Source organism: Malaclemys terrapin, chromosome 7 (genome assembly GCF_027887155.1).
Source record: "Malaclemys terrapin pileata isolate rMalTer1 chromosome 7, rMalTer1.hap1, whole genome shotgun sequence".
In the NCBI taxonomy this organism is placed as follows: domain Eukaryota; kingdom Metazoa; phylum Chordata; order Testudines; family Emydidae; genus Malaclemys; species Malaclemys terrapin.
The window spans coordinates 128,174,991-128,197,024 of record NC_071511.1 but is presented as its reverse complement, the minus strand read 5'-3'; the positions used below and the strand labels follow the sequence as shown (position 1 = coordinate 128,197,024).

The window sequence follows — 22,034 nt, the reverse complement described above, 5'->3', positions numbered from 1 at the left end:
CGGGGGCGGAGGCGGCCGTGGCAGCGGGACGTGGAGGGGCCGCAGGGGCCGCGCGGGGCCGGCCCGGCCCGGGGAGCAGGTAGGAACGGGGGCCGGGCCGGGCCGGGCCGGGAGCAGCTACCCGGGGGAGAGACTGGCCTCCGGCCTGGGGCCGCCGGGTCTCAGCCGCTCCCGCAGAGCGGGCGCCCAGAGACCCCCTCATGGACCCCCATTCCCGCCGACACCGTCATCCCTCCCGGCGCCCCCTGAACCCCCTTCATGGTCCCCCATTGCTCCCCATTCCCGCCGACACCCTCATCCCTCCCGAAACCCCCTCACGGCCCCCCATTGCCTCCCATCCCCGCCGATACCCTCATCCCTCCCGAAACCCCCTCACGGCCCCCCATTGCCTCCCGTCCCTCCCGAAACCCCCTCATGGCCCCCCATTGCCTCCCATCCCCGCCGATACCCTCATCCCTCCCGAAACCCCCTCACGGCCCCCCATTGCCTCCCGTCCCTCCCGAAACCCCCTCACGGCCCCCCATTGCCTCTCATCCCTCCCGAAACCCCCTCACGGCCCCCCATTGCTCCCCATTCCCGCCGACACCCTCATCCCTCCCGGCAGTCCCCGCGCCGACCCCCCTCACGCCCTGAACCCCCCTCATGGCCCCCCATTGCTCCCCATCCCCCACACCCTTTGCGCCCTGAGCCCCCTCACGGCCCGCCATTGCCTCCCATCCCCGCCGATACCCTCATCCCTCCCGAAACCCCCTCACGGCCCCCCATTGCCTCCCATCCCCGCCGATACCCTCATCCCTCCCGAAACCCCCTCACGGCCCCCCATTGCCTCTCATCCCCGCCGATACCCTCATCCCTCCCGAAACCCCCTCACGGCCCCCCATTGCCTCTCATCCCTCCCGAAACCCCCTCACGGCCCCCCATTGCTCCCCATTCCCGCCGACACCCTCATCCCTCCCGGCAGTCCCCGCGCCGACCCCCCTCACGCCCTGAACCCCCCTCATGGCCCCCCATTGCTCCCCATCCCCCACACCCTTTGCGCCCTGAGCCCCCTCATGGCCCCAAACACTCCCTACCTTGTCACCCCTCGTGCTCTGAGCCCCCCATTCCTCCTAGCACCCCCCTCGCCCCCAAACCCCTTTATAGCCCCCCATTACTCCCCATCCCCCGCCAACATGCCCATGAAATCCCCTCCTCCTCACAACACTCCATCTCCCCTGCGTCCCGCCCCTCACGCACCTGCTCCCCCATCTGTCTGCTTTCTCTGCCCCCACCCTCCTGTCCCACCCCACCCACTGTCTGCCTGTTACCCCCACCATGGTGTAACCCTCCTTCCAGTTCTCAAGAAAACTTGATTGGCCTGAAAACTGTGTTTTGCCAAAGTGTGAAAGGTCTGGCCCCCGGGAAAGTTGTTGGGGAACTGCGCCCAGCTGTTGCCCAGGACAGGGGCTCTCACTGTGTTTGGGGTTAGCTAGGGTAGCATAGTGCGTTGGGTTGTGAGAAAAGCTGCAGCAAGAGTGGACTGTGTCAGATGTGATCGGCCCTGGGGATAGCACTGTAGTGCAGTGCTGTGCGTTACATGTAGGACTGCAGAGGATGCTGCTGCTTCCATCATGTTCATAAAAATAACAAGTATCAGAGGGGTAGCCGTGTTAGTCTGAATCTGTAAAAAGCAACAGAGGGTCCTGTGGCACCTTTAAGACTAACAGAAGTATTGGGAGCATAAGCTTTCGTGGGTAAGAACCTCACTTCTTCAGATGCAAGTAATGGAAATTTCCAGAGGCCGACACACCACACGATCCATCGTCTACAGCCAAGCGCTGAGGTACAACCGCATCTGCTCCAACCCCTCAGACAGAGACCAACACCTACAAGATCTTCACCAAGCATTCTCAAAACTACGATACCCACACAAGGAAATAGAGAAACAAATCAACAGAGCCAGACGTGTACCCAGAAGCCTCCTGCTACAAGACAGGCCCAAAAAAGAAACCAACAGAACTCCACTGGCCATCACCTACAGTCCTCAGCTTAAATCTCTCCAACGCATCATCAGTGATCTACAACCCATCCTGGACAATGATCCCTCACTTTCACAGACCTTGGGAGGCAGGCCAGTCCTCGCCCACAGACAACCCGCCAACCTTAAGCATATTCTCACCAGCAACCACGCACCGCACCATAACAACTCTAACTCAGGAACCAACCCATGCAACAAACCTCGATGCCAACTCTGCCCACATATCTACACCAGCAACACCATCACAGGACCTAACCAGATCAGCTACAACATTACCGGCTCATTCACCTGCACGTCCACCAATGTTATATATGCCATCATGTGCCAGCAATGCCCCTCTGCTATGAACATTGGCCAAACTGGACAGTCACTACGCAAGAGGATAAATGGACACAAGTCAGATATCAGGAATGGCAATATACAAAAACCTGTAGGAGAACACTTCAACCTCCCTGGCCACACAATAGCAGATGTTAAGGTAGCCATCTTACAGCCAAAAAACTTCAGGACCAGACTCCAAAGAGAAACTGCTGAGCTCCAGTTCATTTGCAAGTTTGATACCATCAGATCAGGATTAAACAAAGACTGTGAATGACTATCCAACTACAGAAGCAGTTTCTCCTCCCTTGGTGTTCACACCTCAACTGCTAGCAGAGCACCTCACCCTCCCTGATTGAACTAACCTCGTTATCTCCATACTGATTTATATCTGCCCCTGGAAATTTCCATTACTTGCATCTGAAGAAGTGAGGTTCTTACCCACGGAAGCTTATGCTCCCCATACTTCTGTTAGTCTTAAAGGTGCCACAGGACCCTATGTTGCTTTTTATAAAAATAACAGTGATTGGAGCATCCTGTTGACTCACTGCTGCATAAGAGCAGCCACACTGGGTCAGACCAATAGTCCATCTAGCCCAGTGTCCTGTCTTCTGACAGTGGCCAATGCCAGGGCTTCAGGGGGAGTGTAAAGAACAGGGCAACTGGAGTGATCCACCCGCTCCTAGCTTCTGACAGTCAGGTTTCACCTCAAGCATGGGGTTGCGTCCCTGACTGTCTTGGCTAACAGCCACTGAAGGACCTATCCTCCAGGAACTAATCTAATTCCTTTTTGAACCCAGTTATACTTTTGACCATCACATCATCCCATGGCAATGAGTTTCACATGTTAACTATGCATTGTGTGAAAAAGTATTTTCTCTTGTTTGTATTAAATCTGCTGCCCATTAATTTCATTGGGTGACCTCTGGTTTTTGTATTTTGGGAAAGGGTCAAGACTACAATAGGTTAAAAAAAGAACTAGATACATTCATGGAGGATAGGTCCATCAATGGCTGTTAACCAGGATGGGCAGGGATGGTGTCCCTAGCCTCTGTTTGCCAGAAGCTGGGAATGGGTGACAGAGGATGGATCACTTGATGATTCCCTGTTCTGTTCATTCCCTCTGGGGCACCTGGCATTGGCCACTGTCAGAAGACAGGACGCTGGGCTAGATGGACCTTTGGTCTGACCCAGTCTGGCCGTTCTTATGTTCCTATGGGTAAATAACACATCTCTAGTCACTTTTTCCACACCAGTCATGATTTTAGAGACCTGGTCCCCCTTCAGTTGTCTCTTTTCTAAGGTGAATAGGCCTAATCTTTTTAGTCTCTCCTCCTTTAAAAGCCATTCCATGCTCTTGATCATCTTTGTTGCCCTTCTCTGAACCTTTTCCAATTCTAATATATCTTTTTTTGAGACCGGGGTGACCAGATCTGCACGCAGTAATCAAGGTGTGGGCATACCATGGATTTATATAGAGGCAACGTGATATTTTCTGTCTTACTGTCTATCCCTTTCTGAATGATTCCCAACATTCTGTTCGCTTTTTTGACTGCCGCTGCAAATTGAGTGGATGTTTTCAGAGAATTATCCACAATGACTCCAAGATCTCTTTCTTGAGTGGTAACAGCTAATTTAGACCCCATCATTTTATTTGTATAGTTGGGATTATGTTTTCCAGTGTGCATTACTTTGCATTTATCAACACTGAATTTCATTTGCCATTTTGTTGCTCAGTCACCCAGTTTTGTGAGATCCCTTTGTAACTCTTCGCAGTCTGCTTTGGACTTAACTATCTTGAGTAGTTTTGTATTATCTGCAAATTATGCCAACTCACTGTTTACCCCTTTTTCCAGGTCATTTATGAATATGTTGAATGGTACTAGTCCCAGTACAGGCTCCTGGGGGTCATCACTATTTACCTCTCTCCATTCTGAAAACTCATGTTTATTCCTACCCTTTGTTTCCTATCTTTTAACCAGTTACTGATCCCTCAGAGGACCTTCCCTCTTATCCCAAGTCTGCTTACTTTGCTTAAAAGCCTTTGGTGAGGGACCTTGTCAAAGGCTTCCTGAAAGTCTAAGTCCATTATATCCACTGGATTCCCCTTGTCCACATGCTTGTTGACCCCCTCAAAGAATTCTAATAGATTGGTGAGGCATGATTTCCCTTTACAAAAACCATGTTGACTCTTCCCCAACATATGGTGTTCATCTATGTGTCTGATAATTCTGTTCTTTACTACAGTTTCAGCCAGTTTGTCCAGTACTGAAGTTAGGTTTACTGGCCTGTAATTGCCAGGATTATCACTGGAGCCTTTTTAAAATATTGGCATCACATTAGCTATCCTCCGTCATCTGGTACAGAAGCGGATTTAAATGATAGGTTACATACCACAGTTAGTAGTTCTGCAATTTCACATCTGAGTTCCTTCAGAACTCTTTGGTGAATGCCATCTGGTCCTGGTGACTTATTACTGTTTATCAATTTATTCCAAAACCTCCTCTAAAGACACCTCAATCTGGGACAGTTCCTCAGATTTGTCACCTAAAAAGAATGGCTCAGGTTTGGGAATCCCCCTCACGTTCTCAGCCGTGAAGACCGATGCAAAGAATTAATTTAGTTTCTCCACAATGGTCTTATTGTCCTTGAGTGCTTCTTTAGCATCTTGATCGTCCAGTGGCCCTCCTGGTTGTTTAGCAGGCTTCCTACTTCTGATGTACTTAAATGGTTTTTTGCTATTACTTTTTGAGTCTTTGGTTAACTGTTCTTCAAAATTCTTTTTTGGCCTTCCTAATTATATTTTTACACTTCACTTGCCAGAGTTTCTATTTTCCTCACTAGGATTTAACTTCTACTTTTTAAAAGATGCCTTTTTGCCTCTCATTGCTTCTTTTACTTTGTTGTTTAGCCATGGTGGCACTTCTTTGGTTCTCTTGCTGTTTTTCTGATTTGGGGTATACATTTAAGTTGAGCCTCTATTATGGTGTTTTTAAATAGTCCCCATGATTGCTGGCATTTGACCCATGTCACCGCTCTTTTTAATTTCCATCTAACAAGCATCCTCAGTTTTGTGTAGTTCCGAGGGCCGGCTCCCGGGTTTTGGCTACCCCAAGCAGCCAAAAAAAAAAAAAAAAGAGAAAGCCGCGATCGCGATCTGCGGCGGCAATTTGGCGGGAGGTCCTTCGCTCCGAGGCGGAGTGGGGGACCGTCCGCCGAATTGCCACCAAATACCTGGACGTGCCGCCCCTCTCCGGAGCGGCCGCCCCAAGCACCTGCTTGACAAGCTGGTGCCTGGAGCTGGCCTTGGTAGTTCCCCTTTTTAAAGTGCAATGTTACCGTGGTGTGGGTTTGGGTGGTATCCCCCCATACCAGGATGTTACATTTAATTGCACTGTGAGCACTATTACTGAGCTATTATGTAATCACTATTACATCTGTGATATGGGTCCAGAAGCAAGGGTGAGTGAAGCTGAGGCATGCAGAGATTATACTTGGGGGTTTAGTATGATGGTGTGAGTCACACAGCTGCAGCTTCTGGGTGAAATCCTGGCTCTGTTGAAATCAGTGGCAAAATTTCAATTGACTTCAGTGGGGCCAGGATGTCACCTTGCAAGTGCCTCATGGCTACTGCTCCCAGAGGGCCTGGCATGCTAACAGCACAGTTAATTCCCATCTTCATTTGTTAGGAAGACTGGAATTGGGATTACAGGTACATGGAAGCTCTGATTTAATGATGCGCTGTGCCAGATCTGCCTGTGCTACTGGTAGGTCTGGCAGAGTAAAATCTGGGGGTCTGGGGAACATCGTTGATGTGGTGACAGTGTCAGAAGTAGTAAAGCTGTCGAACAGGTAGGACACTGAGAGGAACACTCTGTTTGTAGGGCTAACAGTATAGGCCTGATTTTAAAATCTGGCCTCTCTGCACCCACAACTTGCTGCCCAGAGACATACACGTATAAATGACCTCAGTTGTGCCCACAATTAAGGGAGACTGGGCTGAGCAATGTCCAAGTCTGTGACTGCTGCTTTAGGCAGTATTGTCACTGTTACTCCATCGGCAGCATACATCCTGCCTTGTAAACACTATGGGCCTATGGCCCAGCTGTCAGGGAAAGCCATTAATGCTGCAGAGACCGCCTTTATCATTCCTGTACAGAGCACTCTTGGCAGAGGGCCATCTGGCCTAGGGATTTCGATCCTCTGGGGACATGTCCACACAGCGAGTGGCAGCAAGTGTGGAGCCAGGCTTGGGCTAGCTATGTAGATGTCGCCTAGGAAACGGTGTGGGCGCAGTCTGCACAGCTGTTTTTAGTGCCCTAGTGTGAGCCTGGCAGCTGGGGCTCAGGGATTTGCTGCCATGGGCTATGTGGACATACCCATGTGATCTGAGTTCCAATGGCCAGAGAGCTGTTCTGGGGTAAACCAGCAGGAGGGACCTGTAATTTGTGGCACTTGGTATTGACCTAATAGCTCATGAGAGAAAATAACTCCAGGGAGAGACAGGAGGGCAGCACAGCGGCTCCTAACTGTATAAACCCAGGGGCAATGCTGGGGCCTCTGGGTGCTGCTGTGATACAAACATTGAACAATATTGTTTTGCTTGTCAGTAGTTTTGGGCCTGCCATCTCTACCAAGCAGAAACGCTAAACCTGAGGCCTCAGAGTTCAAAGGTGGGGTTGGTGCTGTGTGCATCCTCCTGGAGGGCTGAGGCCTTGTTGGTGTTGGGGAGGCGGGTACAAATGGGCAGACCTCCTCCAGGTGAGAGGCCTGGTGCAGGCTTCACCCTGTGGGTGTATCTCAGCTCATGTTCTCATTCTACTGAATCTCCTCTGTTTCGTAGGGAAGCCAGGCATAGTGAGGGACAGAGGCATCTTACTTCGTAGATGATCTGAGCTGAGCGGCAAAAGGTGCCACCTTGATCAGCTCCTGAGGGGTTGCCTTACGACATCTGCAATCCGAACAATGGCAGCAGGCACCTCCTGCACCACCTCTCCCTGCTACAGCGTGTCTGACAGAGTGATGCCAAAGCTGATGCATTATCCTTCACATGCTCTAGCCTCTCCTTGTGCAAGCACCTTCTCCTCTGCTGCTCCTGACATCTAGAGCTGCCTCACTCTACTCTTTTCTAGTTCTAGTTCCTATCCTGTCCTCCTCTTCATAGTATCTAAGTGCCTTCCAGTCATTCATTGAGTGATGTGACTGACACCTGTCACGTGAGATTTGCCATGTTTCCATGGATTTCAAATTTCTTCTGAAAAGGACCTCTCTCCTGCCCCCCACTTGCCACTGCCTCTCTCTCCTTGACTTCTGTTACAGTCTCTGTCTTTACCTCTGACAGAGACAGGAGAGATAGTGTCTGCCCTACACAACTCTCCCAAATACAGTCATTTTGTACCATACAGCACAATCTCACCCCATCTACTCCTCCTTACTCATTTCCCTGCCTCCCATTGTGCTGTGCATCACATTTCAACTTCCTGTCTGCACTTTCAGTGCAGAAACTGCCTACATCTCTGAGCTGGCTTCTGTCAGTGTCCCCTTCCCACACCGCTCTGTTCTACCAATGTCACCAACCGCAGTTGTCTCATTTTTTGTCTCCAGTGCGCCTTGTAACCTTCCAAGATCTTTTTGTCTCCAAATTAAAATCTCTCCTATAAACCCGCTTCTGAAATAGTTTACAAAAGGGAGCCTGTTTGCAGTTTAATTACAGGTGGCCTACAACGGGATTTGAAAGGATTGGGCTTGGGCTCTTGTGTGATGGAGGGAGCAGCCCAAAGGGGTTTTGTTCTCATTTATTTGTTTCCAGCTTTTTTTAACCTTAGAAATATTATGAATATAAAGAAATATGGCTTTGTTGGAGGACCAGTGGGAGGCCTCAGAGGTATTTTGTTGAGCTCTTTGTGCCTTAATAGATCAGGTAAAATAAAACTAACAAAAACAACAAAAAACACCTATATTAGAAATCTTCTCTTTCAGCACAGTTTTTCTCTGTTGCTTTGTGATGTCATCATGTACGCAAGCTACTCTGTCACCACAGAATTCTCTAGCCTTGACAGGACCTTAAGTACTGGAAAAACAAGCAGAATTTGATTGTATTTATTTTTACAGAACCTTTTCGGGCCCCTGTCTCTATCATAAAGGGGAAAAAATGGCACAAGCTCAGTTTTTTTCCTTTGCAGGTTACTGTTGAAACAAGTAGCATTAACCATCATGCTGAAGGGCAGCTAGGGATAGTTTACAGCTCTGTAGCAAAGGTTGGGTGAAGATTTCTCTCTGAAGTTTGCAAAAAGAACAGGAGTACTTGTGGCACCTTAGAGACTAACAAATTTATTAGAGCATAAGCTTTCGTGGACTACAGCCCACTTCTTCGGCTGCATATAGAGTGGAATAAATATTGAGGATATATATATACACACATACAGAGAGCATGAACAGGTGGGAGTTGTCTTACCAACTCTGAGAGGCCAATTAAGTAAGAGAAAAAATATTTTTGAAGTGATAATCAAGATAGCCCAGTGCAGACAGTTTGATAAGAAGTGTGAGAATACTTACAAGGGGAGATAGATTCAATGTTTGTAATGGCTCAGCCATTCCCAGTCCTTATTCAATCCTGAGTTGATTGTGTCTAGTTTGCATATCAATTCCAGCTCAGCAGTCTCTCATTGGAGTCTACAGCCCACTTCTTCGGATGCATATGGGCTGTAGTCCACGAAAGCTTATGCTCTAATAAATTTGTTAGTCTCTAAGGTGCCACAAGTACTCCTGTTCTTCTTTTTGCGGATACAGACTAACACGGCTGTTACTCTGAAACTTGTCATTGGAGTCTGTTTTTGAAGTTTTTCTGTTGTAAGATAGCCACCCGCAGGTCTGTCATTGAATGGCCAGACAGGTTAAAGTGTTCTCCCACTGGTTTTTGAGTATTATGATTCCTGATGTCAGATTTGTGTCCATTAATTCTTTTGCATAGAGACTGTCCGGTTTGGCCAATGTACATGGCAGAGGGGCATTGCTGGCACACGATGGCATATATCACATTGGTAGATGTGCAGGTGAATGAGCCCCTGATGGTATGGCTGATGTGATTAGGTCCTATGATGATGTCACTTGAATAGATATGTGGACAGAGTTGGCATCGGGCTTTGTTACAAGGATAGGTTCCTTGGTCAGTGGTTTTGTTCAGTGATGTGTGGTTGCTGGTGAGTATTTGCTTTAGGTTGGGGGGTTGTCGGTAAGCGAGGACAGGTCTGTCTCTGAAGTTTGGCTCAGATCCCTCTGTATCTCTCACATGTTAATGATTGAATTGGGTCTCCAGATCTAGCACATGGCTCTTCAGGGGTAGTTGGATTTTCTGTAATATTGTTATGGTAAAATATTTGCTCACTCTCTCAGAGGAAACACTTAGAAATACTTTTCTCTAAGATTTTCCCCCAACAGCCTCAATTTCTCCCTCCCCCCCAAACTAAAATACCAGGGTCCCCACAAATTGCAAACTTTTATGTATGTGTCTTTCTCCCTCACATGTCTCTGCGAGAGGCCACTGTTTAAAATATGCAATTATGTTTAGCCTACAAGGTGTTATTCCCTGTTATGTATTTATTCATTTGTTCGTCAGAGCACCCCGATGTGCCATGTGCTTTCCAGATATTCAAGAAGGAATGAGAGTCCCTGCCTTGAGAAGCTCAAAGTTTAGAGACAGACCAAAGCCAGGGAAGGGCAGTAACAGAAAGTGATTGTTTTTATACAGACCATCAAGATTTGCTGTGGGCAGCACAGTTCTGTTTGTTATAACTGAATGAATATCACCAAAGAAAAGCCAGAGGAACTACCCAGGCCTGTTAGCTACTTCTGGGCTTTGACATGGCTTCCCTGGTTCCTGACTACAGCTTCTCTCCCCACATGCCTCTGTGATCCTCCATTCACTGGAATTAATGTTTATTTTTAATAGTTAAATATTAATAAAAATAGACATTGATAAAACTAAGTTGTTTAAAACTTTGGCAGGGGTTAAGGGAGTGGGGAGATGTGGGAGGCATGAAACTAGTGAGTCTGGCTGAGCACGGGGCCTGGAGAGCTGCTGTGGGCAGCCTGGCTGTGTGACCTCATTGTGCTGAGCTCAGAGTTCCGTATGTGACTGGGATGTGTACACTGTGGGTGGCTCTGTGAAAGGACTTTGTAGTGAAGATGATGTGTGAGAGTACACTTGCTGCCTTATGCTTGGCTTGGAAGTTAATGTTGCCTTAACTAGTTATTTCCTACATTTCTAGTGATTGTGTCACTTTAAAATGTATTTGAGCAAAATTATAAATGCTTTTTGCTCACGGGTATAATATAAATTTTATTAAAGTGAATGTTTAAAATGAAATAGACACGAGTTAAGAGGGAAGGTATTGTACATCTGGGGTCAGGCTTGGGTTATGGGGGGTTACAGGTATCGTTTGCAAGGGTGAGAAGATACATACATATCACGTAACTGGCATAGACCCAGATTGGGGTGCAAGAGTTTTTAAAGTGTCAGTGGATAAGTGGGCTTGGGTACGCCACCCATGGAATGAATAAGGAGTCCAAGTCAGTATCAGTGTCGCGAATAAGTACATGGGTGGGGCGTGTCCCTTGATCCGTCAGGGAAGGAAGTGGGTTATTTCCCTGGTTGGCGGTCTCGGTTACTCAATGTGGTATTGACGGTGTCCTGTGATGTGTTCTGTATAAATGTCTCTGGACCACCTGATGGTGTCAGACACCATGAGCTGTCTCATGAGCCGGGCGTAGCGTCGACCGACTCCGCACGCTCTCAGAACCAGCTCATTGTGGGGGTCCCACGAGCCCAGGGCTCCCACAATCAGGGTGTGTATCTGCACCTCGTAGCCCTGGGCTTTCAAGGTCTCGGCCAGCGGGGTGTACTTCGACGCCTTCCGTGCTCGGGCCTCGTGGAGGGCCGGTGACCACTTTTCAAAAGGCACCATGACGTCTACAATGAGGACCTTCTTCTTTTCTGTGTCCGTCACAACGATGTCGGGTCGCAGTCTGCTGTCTGTCCTGGGGATGGCGGAGTCGAGGGTGATCTTCCCCAGGGACGGCGGGATGGCTTTCACCAACCTGTTCTGGATGGTATTGTGGCGGTGCTGCCAGGCTCCGTAGTGCTGTTTGCATCCACACAGGACGTGGGGCAGGGTCTCGTTTGCATAGCCACACTTCCTGCAGCGCTTGTCTCGGTTGCTGTGGTGGATGGCTCCGTTGAGGGGAACGCAATTGAGTCGGGCCCTGTGGACGAACCGCCAGTTGGCGAACCTGGTGAAGCTGCCCCCGGGAGGAAGTGGTTGCTGGCGTCCCACTTGCTGGACACCTCGAACACCTTGTCCTGTTCCGGCTTCCGCTTGAAGTTCTCGGCATAGTGGCAGCAGATGGTGTCTTTCAGGGTCTTTTCCAGCATAGCTGTGGCGGTCGGGATGACAATGGTGTGGTCCGAGTCTTTAAGCGTGGTACCAGTATTCCCAGCTCCCAGCGCTCCTCGCACCACTTCCAGCAGCAGCTGATCCTCTTACCCAGGCGTCTCAAGGCGTTGCGGGCACGGGATCAGAGAGAGGATAGGTCTCCCGCCTCTCTCCCAAACTCAGCCTCCAGGGAGCGTATTATAACTACTTGTATTCCAGTACTGCCTAGCAGCCCAGCCAAGAGCAGGCCCCCAGTGAGCTAGGTGCTTACAAACTGAGCAAGAGACAATCCTTGCCCCAAAGAGATGACAGTCTCAATAGACAATGCTGGCAAAGAGTTGGAAGTCTTGGAAATGCCCCAGATTACACAGCAGAGCTAGAAATAGAAGCCAGTTCTCCTGACTCTCAGTCCAGTGCCCCATCCACTGGACTATGCTGCTTCCCAATGGACTCCATCTAAAATCTAAATGAAAAAAACATTATTAAGGTTGCAAAGTCAAGCATTTGAGAATTAGAAATGCTCTTGCCACCGTAATTCATATTGCAAGGGCTCTAATACCCTTATCAACTTCCAGTGATCCCTTTACGTAGCTGTCTTGTCTCTTAAGTGCTGGAGCCCCATGTGTCTGTGAGTGTGTTAATCTTCCAGCAAAAACAGGATTGACAAGATCCATATTTCCAATGTACAGAAATCGCTATTAATTTTATCTACATGCATCCTAAAGAGGCTAAAAAGGGCACAAAGTCATTTCACCATCCTCCTTCAGGTCACCCTCCCTCTGAGTGGTGGCTTCTTTGAGTAAGGATCTAACACTCATCTTCTCCCTTGCCTTTCCCCAACAATGGTGAATCCATTAATGAAAATTTCTTGTCTGACCTCATTTCAGATGCAAGGAGAGAGGCTGAAGGATGTGGGAAATGGATCTGAAATCTATGAGTCACTGTGCAGCAGAAACGTGACAAAGTCTCCACTACCCCTTTTGACTGTATAACCTGGTTTGGTCCAGTCTGGACAGATGGCACCAAACAACATTATAACCAGGTTAAAAGCTGTTGTGCTTTGCTTCAAGTCTCTACTTTCTTAGCCTGCACTGGCTGGTCTGGCTGAAGGGACAGACGGATTTGTTGTAGGACTGGTCTGGCTCTGATGGGCTTGCAGATTCCTCAGCGTGCTGCAGCATGGAGCTGAGATTTCTTCAGTAGGGCTCTGGGGAAGTTGCTAATCTAGGAACTGAGATACAGTTAGGTATTGAAATGTGTCACCTGCTCCAGTCCCAGGAATGGGGGTGGGGTGCGAGGAAGCGGGGAAGAGTGCCATGACAGGGTGAGTTAATTGCCTAGCTTTCTCCTCCTATTCATACAGGGGGCCCCACGCCTGCCTGGGAGGGGTATCTTGCTGCTGCTGGGCTGAGTCAGGAATTCTGTGCTCTGTTTCAGCCCTGACCTCTGCTAGGGTGAAGTCTCCATGTTTGTTCAGTCCTGGGCCTTCCCTTCCTCTCCTGCCCTGCCTTGAAGGGATTACCCAGCTCTGAGGTGAGAGGGGAATGGTGCTTGGCCAGAAGTCAGGGATGGTGACTCATTGCAGATATCAGGCGGAGTGCAGCTCTTCCTAGAATCTGCTCTTCCTGCTAGTGTGTCAGGCACAAAGAGCAACAGAGAGTCCTGTGGCACCTTTAAGACTAACAGATGTATTGGACCCTCTGTTGCTTTTTACAGATCCAGACTAACACGGCTACCCCTCTGATACTAGGCACAAAGAGGACTCTCTTGGGAGGAAGCTTGGGAGAGTTTTGTTTTCACCTTTACGTACAGAGGTTTAGGTTCTGTAACATCTTCATTAATGATCTGGATGATGGGATGGATTGCACCCTCAGCAAGTTTGCGGATGACACTAAGGTGGAGGGAGAGGTAGATATGCTGGAGAGTAGGGATAGGCTCCAGAGTGACCTAGACAAATAGGAGGGTTGGGCCAAAAGATGAGGTTCAACAAGGACAAGTTCAGAGCCCTGCACTTAGGAAGGAAGAATCCCATGCACTGCTACAGGCTGGGGACCGACTGGCTAAGCGGCAGTTCTGCAGAAAAGGACTTGGGGATTACAGTGGATGAAAAGCTGGATATGAGTCAGCAGTGTGCCCTTGTTGCCAAGAAGGCTAACAGCATATTGGGCTGTATTAGTAGGAGCATTGCCTGCAGATTGAGGGAAGTGATTATTCCCCCTGTATTTGGCACAGGTGAGGCCACATCAGGAGTATTGCATCCAGTTTTGGGCCGCCCACTACAGAAAGGATGTGGACAAATTGGAGAGAGTCCAGCAGAGGGCAACAAAAATAATTAGGGGCCTGGGGCACGTGACTTATGAGGAGAGGCTGAGGGAACTGGCCTTATTTAGTCTGCAGAAGAGAAGAGTGAGGGGGGATTTGATAGCATCCTTCATCTACCTGAAGGCGGGTTCCAAAGAGGGTGGACCTAGGCTGTTCTCAGTGGTGGCAGATGACAGAACAAGAAGCAATGGTATCAAGTTGCAGTGCCGGAGGTCTAGGTTGGATATTAGGAAAAACTATTTCACTAGGAGGGTGGTGAAGCACTGGAATGGGTTACCTAGGGAGGTGGTGGAATCTCCATCCTTAGAGGTTTTTAAGGCCCGGCTTGACAAAGCCCTGGGGAATAATTTAGTTGGTGTTGCTTTGAGCAGGGGGTTGGACTAGATGACCTCGTGAGGTCTCTTCCAACCCTAATTTTCTATGATTCTACCAACATCCCAGCCTGAAAGAAGCTGTAAGTCATCTTCTGGTTGAGAATTTGAAAGTGGAAGGTAACTTGGGAGAAAGTGATCATGAAATGGTAGAGTTCATGATTCTAAGGAATGGTAGGAGGGAGAACAGCACAATAAAGACAATGGATTTCAAGGCAGTAGACTTTAGCAAACTCAGGGAGTTGGTAGGTAAAATCCCATGGGAAGCAAGTCTAAGGGGAAAAACAATAAAAGACAGTTGGCAGTTTTTCAAAAAGACATTAAGGGCACAAGAGCAAACTGTCCCACTGCGTAGGAAAGATAGGAAGTATGGCAAGAGACCACCCTGGCTTAACCAGGAGATCTTCAATGATCTAAAACTCAAAAAAGAGTCCTACAAAAAGTGGAAACTTGGTCAAATTACAAAGGATGAATATAAACAAATAACACAAGTATGTAGGGACAAAATTAGAAAGGCCGAGGCACAAAATGAAATCAAACTAGCTAGGGACATAAAAGGAAACAAGAAAACATTCTGCAAATACATTAGAAGCAAGAGGAAGACCAAGGACAAGGTAGGCCCGTTACTCAACGAGGGGGGAAAGACAATAACAGAAAATGCGGAAATGGTAAATGACTTCTTTGTTTCGGTTTTCACCAAGAAGGTTGGTGGTGATTGGATGTCTAAAATAGTGAATGCCAGTGAAAATGAGGTAGGATCAGAGTCTAAAATAGGGAAAGAAAAAGTCAAAAATTACATAGACAAGTTAGATGTCTTCAAATCACCAGGGCCTGATGAAATGCATCCTAGAATACTCAAGCAGCTTACTGAGGAGATATCTGAGCCATTAGCAATTATCTCTGAAAAGTCTTGGAAGATGGGAGACATTCCAGAAGACTGAAAAAGAGCAAATATAGTACCCGTCTATAAAAAGGGAAATAAGGACAACCCGGGGAATTACAGACCAGTCAGCTTAACTTCTGTACCCGGAAAGATAATGGAGCAAACAATTAAGCAATCAATTTGGAAACACCTAGAAGATAATAAGGTGATAAATAACAGTCAGCATGGATTTGTCAAGAACAAATCATGTCAAACCAGCCTGATAGCTTTCTTTGACAGGGTAACAAGCCTTGTGGATAGGGGGGAAGTGGTAGATGTGGTATATCTTGACTTTAGTAAGGCTTTTGATACTGTCTCGCATGACCTTCTCATAAACAAACTAGGAAAAAGCAACCGACTACTATAAGGTGGGTGCATAACTGGTTGGAAAATCATTCCCAGAGAGTAGTTATCAGTGGTTCACAGTCATACTGGAAGGGCATAATGAGTGGGGTCCCGCAGGGATCAGTTCTGGGTCCGGTTCTGTTCAATATCTTCATCGATTATTTAGATCGGGGTAGGCAACCTATGGCACGCGTGCCAAAGGCGGAACGCGAGCTAATTTTCGGTGGCACTCACACTGCCTGGGTTCTGGCCACCAGTCCGGGGGGCTCTGCATTTTAATTTAATTTTAAATGAAGCTTCTTAAACATTTTAAAAACTTTATTTACTTTATATACAACAATAGTTTAGTTATATATTATAGACTTATAGAAAGAGACCTAAAAATGTTAAAATATATTACTGGCACATGAAACCTTAAATTAATAATATATGGAGATATACCTATCTCATAGAACTGGAAGGGACCTGGAAAGGTCATTGAGTCCAGCCCCCTGCCTTCACTAGCAGGACCAAGTAATGATTTTGCCCCAGATCCCTAAGTGTCCCCCTCAAAGATTGAACTCACAACCCTGGGTTTAGCAGGCCAATGCTCAAAACCACTGAGCTATCCCTCCCCCCACTTCTGTGAATAAATGAAGACTCGGCACACCACTTCTGAAAAGTTGCCGACCCCTGATTTAGATAATGGCGTAGAGAGTACACTTACAAAGTTTGCGCACGATACCAAGTTGAGAGGGGTTGCAAGTGCTTTGGAGGATAGGTTTATAATTCAAAATGATCTGGACAAACTGGAGAAATGGTCTGAAGTAAGTAGGATGAAATTTAATAAGGACAAATGTAAAGTAGTCCACTTGGGAAGGAACAATCAGTTGCACACATACAAAATGGAAAATGACTGCCTAGGAAGGAGTCCTGCGGAAAGAGATCTGGGGGTCATAGTGGATCACAAGCTAAATATGAGTCAACAGTGTAACGCTGTTGCAAAAAAAGCAAACATCATTCTGGGATGTATTAGGAGGAGTATTGTAAGCAAGACACGAAAAGTCATTCTTCCGCTCTACTCTGCGCTGGTTAGGCCTCAACTGGAGTATTGTGTCCAGTTCTGGGCACCACATTTCAGGAAAGATGTGGACAAATTGGAGAAAGTCCAGAGAAGAGCAACAAAAATGATTAAAGGTCTAGAAAACATGACCTATGAGGGAAGATTGAAAAAAATGGGTTTGTTTAGTCTGGAGAAGAGAAGACTGAGGGGGGACATGATAACAGTTTTCAAGTACATAAAAGGTTGTTACAAGGAGGAGGGAGAAAATTTGTTCTTCTTAACCTCTGAGGATAGGACAAGAAGCAGTGGGCTTAAATTGCAGCAAGGGAGGTTTAGGTTGGACATTAGGAAAAACTTCCTAACTGTCAGAGTGGTTAAGCACTGGAATAAATTGCTTAGGGAGGTGGTGGAATCTCCATCATTGGGGATATTTAAGAGCAGGTTAGACAAACACCTGTCAGGGATGGTCTAGATAATACTTAGTCCTATCTTGAGTGCAGGGGACTGGACTAGATGACCTCTCGAGGTCCATTCCAGTTCTATGATTCTATGATTTCTTCTAGATGTGAGTTTGCAGCAGGTGTTCAGCAAGCAGCCACTCCTGGGTGAGACAAGGCCAAGGTCCTGGAAAAATTAATAATACATCTGAGTCTTGTTATGGAACAAGTAAACTTCACAGGTTGGTTCGCTGCCTTCAAACAGATGAGCACAGTGACTGGGCCCAGAGAGAGAGAAACAGACAGCAAACACTCCTGTGTTCAGGGAAGAGTCCCAGTGCATTCCAGAAAAGGGACAGGTTTTCCCAGATGCTGAGACCTGAAGTTTCATGGTGCTTGCAAGGGTGTAGTTTGCAATGCTGCAAAACTCTGTGTGCAAAGAAATAGCATTACTTCTGGAAGCCCCAGTGAGATATCTGATGTAAATGGGAATAAGAGCAGGAAGGGCTTGGTGCTGCCTAGTGATGTAAACAATATTTGCTCAGATTCTCCAGAAATCCTGGAAGCAGTTTTGGGGCTCACAACTCCCCCATCCCTCCACATCAGAACTCCCTTTGCTCTGTAATATCCACATCCTCTAATTTCAACTCTCATTTGCTCTATGTAAACTGCTCCTAACTGCTCCTTTTCCCTCTTCATTTTAACATTCAATGGCTTCTGTAACCCAGAAGAAAATTGTTAGCAGATGAGAGTTTGAACTGTGATGAGACCAACTTGTTACTTAATTGAAAATATGAACTTCCCCCAGCTCCCTTAGACTCCTCACATTATTAGTCTGTCACACTTTACCATTCCCCTGGAATCCTGGCCTTGCTCTTCCCAAGGAGCTGTTACTTTAACCCTTTTTATGGGTTCATCAGCAGCTGGGTGAGAACACCCCTCTTTCCTCACACAGCTGAGAGAAACATGAGATGGCTGGGATTTTATTGGCAGCTTTGGCAGTTGTTTCATGCTTCCTTCAATTGTGGGCTGTCTCTTCAAAGATCTTGTTCGAATAAATATGTGTTAGTGGATCAGGCATGATGTGCAGAGCAACACTCACCACCAGTGCCACTTGGAGGTTGAGCAGAGGACTGCAAGTTGACTTCCTCCCAGGCATTCCCCTTTCATAGCACAGCTCCGCACTGTGGTGGTCTGTCCTTTCAGTGACTCAGACCTCCAGACAGGTCACATTTTCAAGTCCCCTCCTTTTGGGATATATATATAACGAGTTCAGAAACAGGAAGGTCTTTAGGATTAAGCAAGGTAATCAGGGCTTCCCCCTTGGGTTGGGGTCTTACAGTCCTGGACCCTTGTATCTTCTGTCTCCCCCCATCTAGGTTCCCCCAAGGGATAGACTTCCATAGTTATCCCTCTTGAGGGGTTGGTAGGGGAGCCCAGACCATCCTCTTCACTAGGCTGCAATCCAGAGCCCTGAGTCCAGAGTCCTGCACCCTAGGTGGCTATGCGGCCGCCTTCTTGGATCACTTCCTACCACTCCCCTCTCTTCCCACAGGGTAAAATAAATATCTAAACACATAGATCAAGTCTCTGACCTTCGAAGAGTCACAGGTCCATTCTTTGTTAGGGTGACCAGATGTCCTGTTTTTAAAGGGACAGTCCCATTTTTGGGGACTTTTTCTTATATAGGTGCCTATTACCCCCCACCACCTGTCCCGTTTTTTCACAGTTGCTATCTGGTCACCCTATTCTTTGTAGGCTTGGTCAGGTCATTATCATAGAAATGTGGGACTGGAAGGAACCTTGATAGATCATCTGATCCAGTCCCCTGCACTGAGGCAGGACTCAGTATTATCTAGAGACCATTAGTGACAGGTGCTTGTCTAACCTGTTTTTAAAAACTTCCAGTGACCGAGATTTCACAACCTCCCTAGGTAATTTGTTCCAGTGCGTAATTACCCTGACAATTAGGAAGTTTTTTCAAATGTTCAACCTAAATCTCCCTTACTGCAAATTAAGCCCCATTACTTTTTGAGCTATCATCAGTGGTTAAGGAGAACAATTTATCACACTCCTCATTATAGTGACATTTTATGTACTTGGAAACTGTTATCATGTTCCCCCTTCAGTCTTCTCTTCTCCAAACTAAACAAACACATTTTTTCCAAATTTTCCTTGTAGGACATGATTCCTAGACTTTTAATCATTTTTATTCTCTCATCTGGACTTTTTTCAATTTGTTCACATCTTTCCTGAAGTGCGGTGCTCAGAACTGGACACAGTACTCCAATTGAAGCCTTATCAGTGCTGAGCAGAGCAAAAGAATTACTTTTGGTGTCTAACGTACTACACTCCTGCTAGTACATCCCAGAATGCTGGTCTCTTTTTTGCAACAGCATTACATTGTTGAATCACATTTAGTTTGCAATCTGCTATAAATCCCAGATCGTTTTCTGCAGTACTCCTTCCTAGGCAGTCATTTCCCATTTTGTATTTGTGCAATTGATTATTCCTTCCCAAGTGGAGTACTTTGCATTTGTCCTTATTGAATTTCATCCTGTTTACTTCAGACCATTTCTCCAGTTTGTCAAAATCATTTAGAATTCTAATTCTGTCCTCCAAAGTGCTTGTAACCCCTCCCAGCTTGGTATCGTCCACAAACTATATAAGTGTATCCAGATCCTTGTGGGACCCCACTTGATAGTCTCTTCCAGCTTGACTGTGAACGGTTGATAACTACTCTCTGAATATGTTTTTCCAACCAGTTGTGCACCCACCTTATAGGAGGTTTGTCTACACTATATTTATCCAGTTTGCTTATGAGAAGGTCATGTGAGACAGTATCAAAAGCTCTACTAAAGTTGAGATATATCACATCTGTTGCGTCCCCCCCATGCACAAGGCTTCTAGGTCCTTACAAATTGATTGATTATTTGCTCCATTATCTTTTCGTATACTGAAGTTAAGCTAACTGGTTTGTAATTCCCTGGGTTGTCCTTACTAGCCTTTTTACAGATAGGCACTATGTTTTCCCTTTTCCAGTTCTCTGAGATCTCTCCCGTCCTCCATGAATTCTCAGAGATAATCACTAATGGCTCAAAGATCTCTTCAGCTGGTTCCTTAAATATTGTAGGATGTATTTTATCAGGCCCTGCTGACTTGAAGGCATCTAATCTGTCTAAGCAATTCTTAATTTGTTCTTTCCCTATTTTAGACTTAGATCCTACCCCATTGACACTGATGTTCACTATGTTAGTGATCCAATCTCTGCTGACCTTGTTGGTGAAAACTGAAACAAAAAAGACATTTAACACTTCAGCCATTGCCGCATTTTCTGTTGTTCTGCTATTGTCAGACCTCAGTCAGCAAGAGCTCCTGTGGCATTTCTTCCCAGGACTTCAGAGTGCAGGTCAGTTCACCTGCACTGTCTGCCTGCCACTGAGCTCCTCAGCCAGTGCAAGCTTTGCAGATCCGGTGAAGCGCAGTTCCTAAACCCTTCCTCTCCAGGTACACCCCATCACACATGGGCACTGTGTTCTATTGCAACTGGCATTGTTCCATACATAGCAACAGGGATTGCCATACTGCATCAGAGGAGTGGTCCATCTAGCTGGGCATTTATATGGCTCACGTCTGTGTGCCTTCCCCCCTCCGCCCCCTCCCCTCCACTCCCCGGTGAGGTAGAGAGTTGTTCTTATCTGCATTTTACAGATGGGGGGACCTGAGGCACAGAGAGTGGAAGGGACATACCCAAAGCCTGATAGAGAGTTGGTGGCAGAGCCAGGAACTAGAGTCAGAGAATTTAAGGCTGGAGGGGAACACTAGATCATCAGTGTTTCTCAATGACCGGTCTGTGGACTGGCGCCGATCCCTGAGATCTCCCTGACACAGGTTAGGAAGGCCACAAGCCGGTCCCTGGTATCACAGAGGTTGAAAGACACTGGACTAGTTTGACCTCTTGTATATTGCAGGAATGGAACCTATAACCTCCGGTTTCCAGTCCGGTGCACTCTAGATACTTCTTGTCATAGCTTCTGACCACAGCCAGCACCAGCTGCTTCAGAGGAAAGTGCAAGAAACCCCATACGGGCCCATTATGGAATCATATGCCCATCTTTTAACTGGATGGCTTATGCTCTGAAGCAGGAAGATTTAGTATACCTTCTTATAATTTTAGCCTTTCTAATATACCTGTGTACATTCATATTCTCATTATAAATGTCTCGTCTTTTTCTGACTCTCACTAAGATCCTGACCTCAGTGGTTGGTATCTTGTGGCAAGGAGTTTCACAGGCTAATTATGAGTTGTATAAAAATATTTCCTTCTACCAGTTTTAAATGCATTGTCTTTCAGTATTCAGAATGTCCAGTATTCTGCGTTGGTTTGTATTTTTATGGTGCTGTTCTGTTCTCTTTGTGGATTATAGTGGTATACATTGTATCACATTTGCTGTGAGTTTCTCTCACTGATTTTTTACTTTGCTACGTTAGTACAGAAATGTTTGATAAATGTGTTACAAAGTGGTGGGAGCAGTGTGGTCGTGTGAAGTACAAAGCACTATACTATTGGGACATCTCTGGTCCCTTCCCCTCCCTGTAGGCTATAGAGGGACTGTTCTTTTCAGTATTTTTCCCATTGCTTTCTAGCTCAATTTTAAAGGCAACCTGCAAAGGAAAGGACAATTTGGTTAGTGCCCCTTTTTAGCTGCTTTATAGTGAATGAAGGGGCCTGGAAAGTTGTGGGGGTTAAATTTTTTCCTCTGATATAGAAATATTAGTAAATGAGGGTTGGACATTTGACTAGTCCAAAAATTATTGGTCAGTCGACC

The 22,034-nt window shown here is 46.8% G+C and overlaps 1 protein-coding gene across 2 annotated transcripts in view; it reads left to right on the top strand.

Annotated features, from left to right (window-relative positions):
* Positions 1-22,034, top strand: part of DNMBP (dynamin binding protein) — a 75,798-nt gene continuing 53,764 nt past the window's right edge. For both annotated transcript variants that reach the window (XM_054033830.1, XM_054033829.1), the window contains exon 1: positions 1-79. The gene's annotated coding sequence lies outside the window, so the exon portion shown is untranslated. The remainder of the gene's footprint in view (positions 80-22,034) is intronic.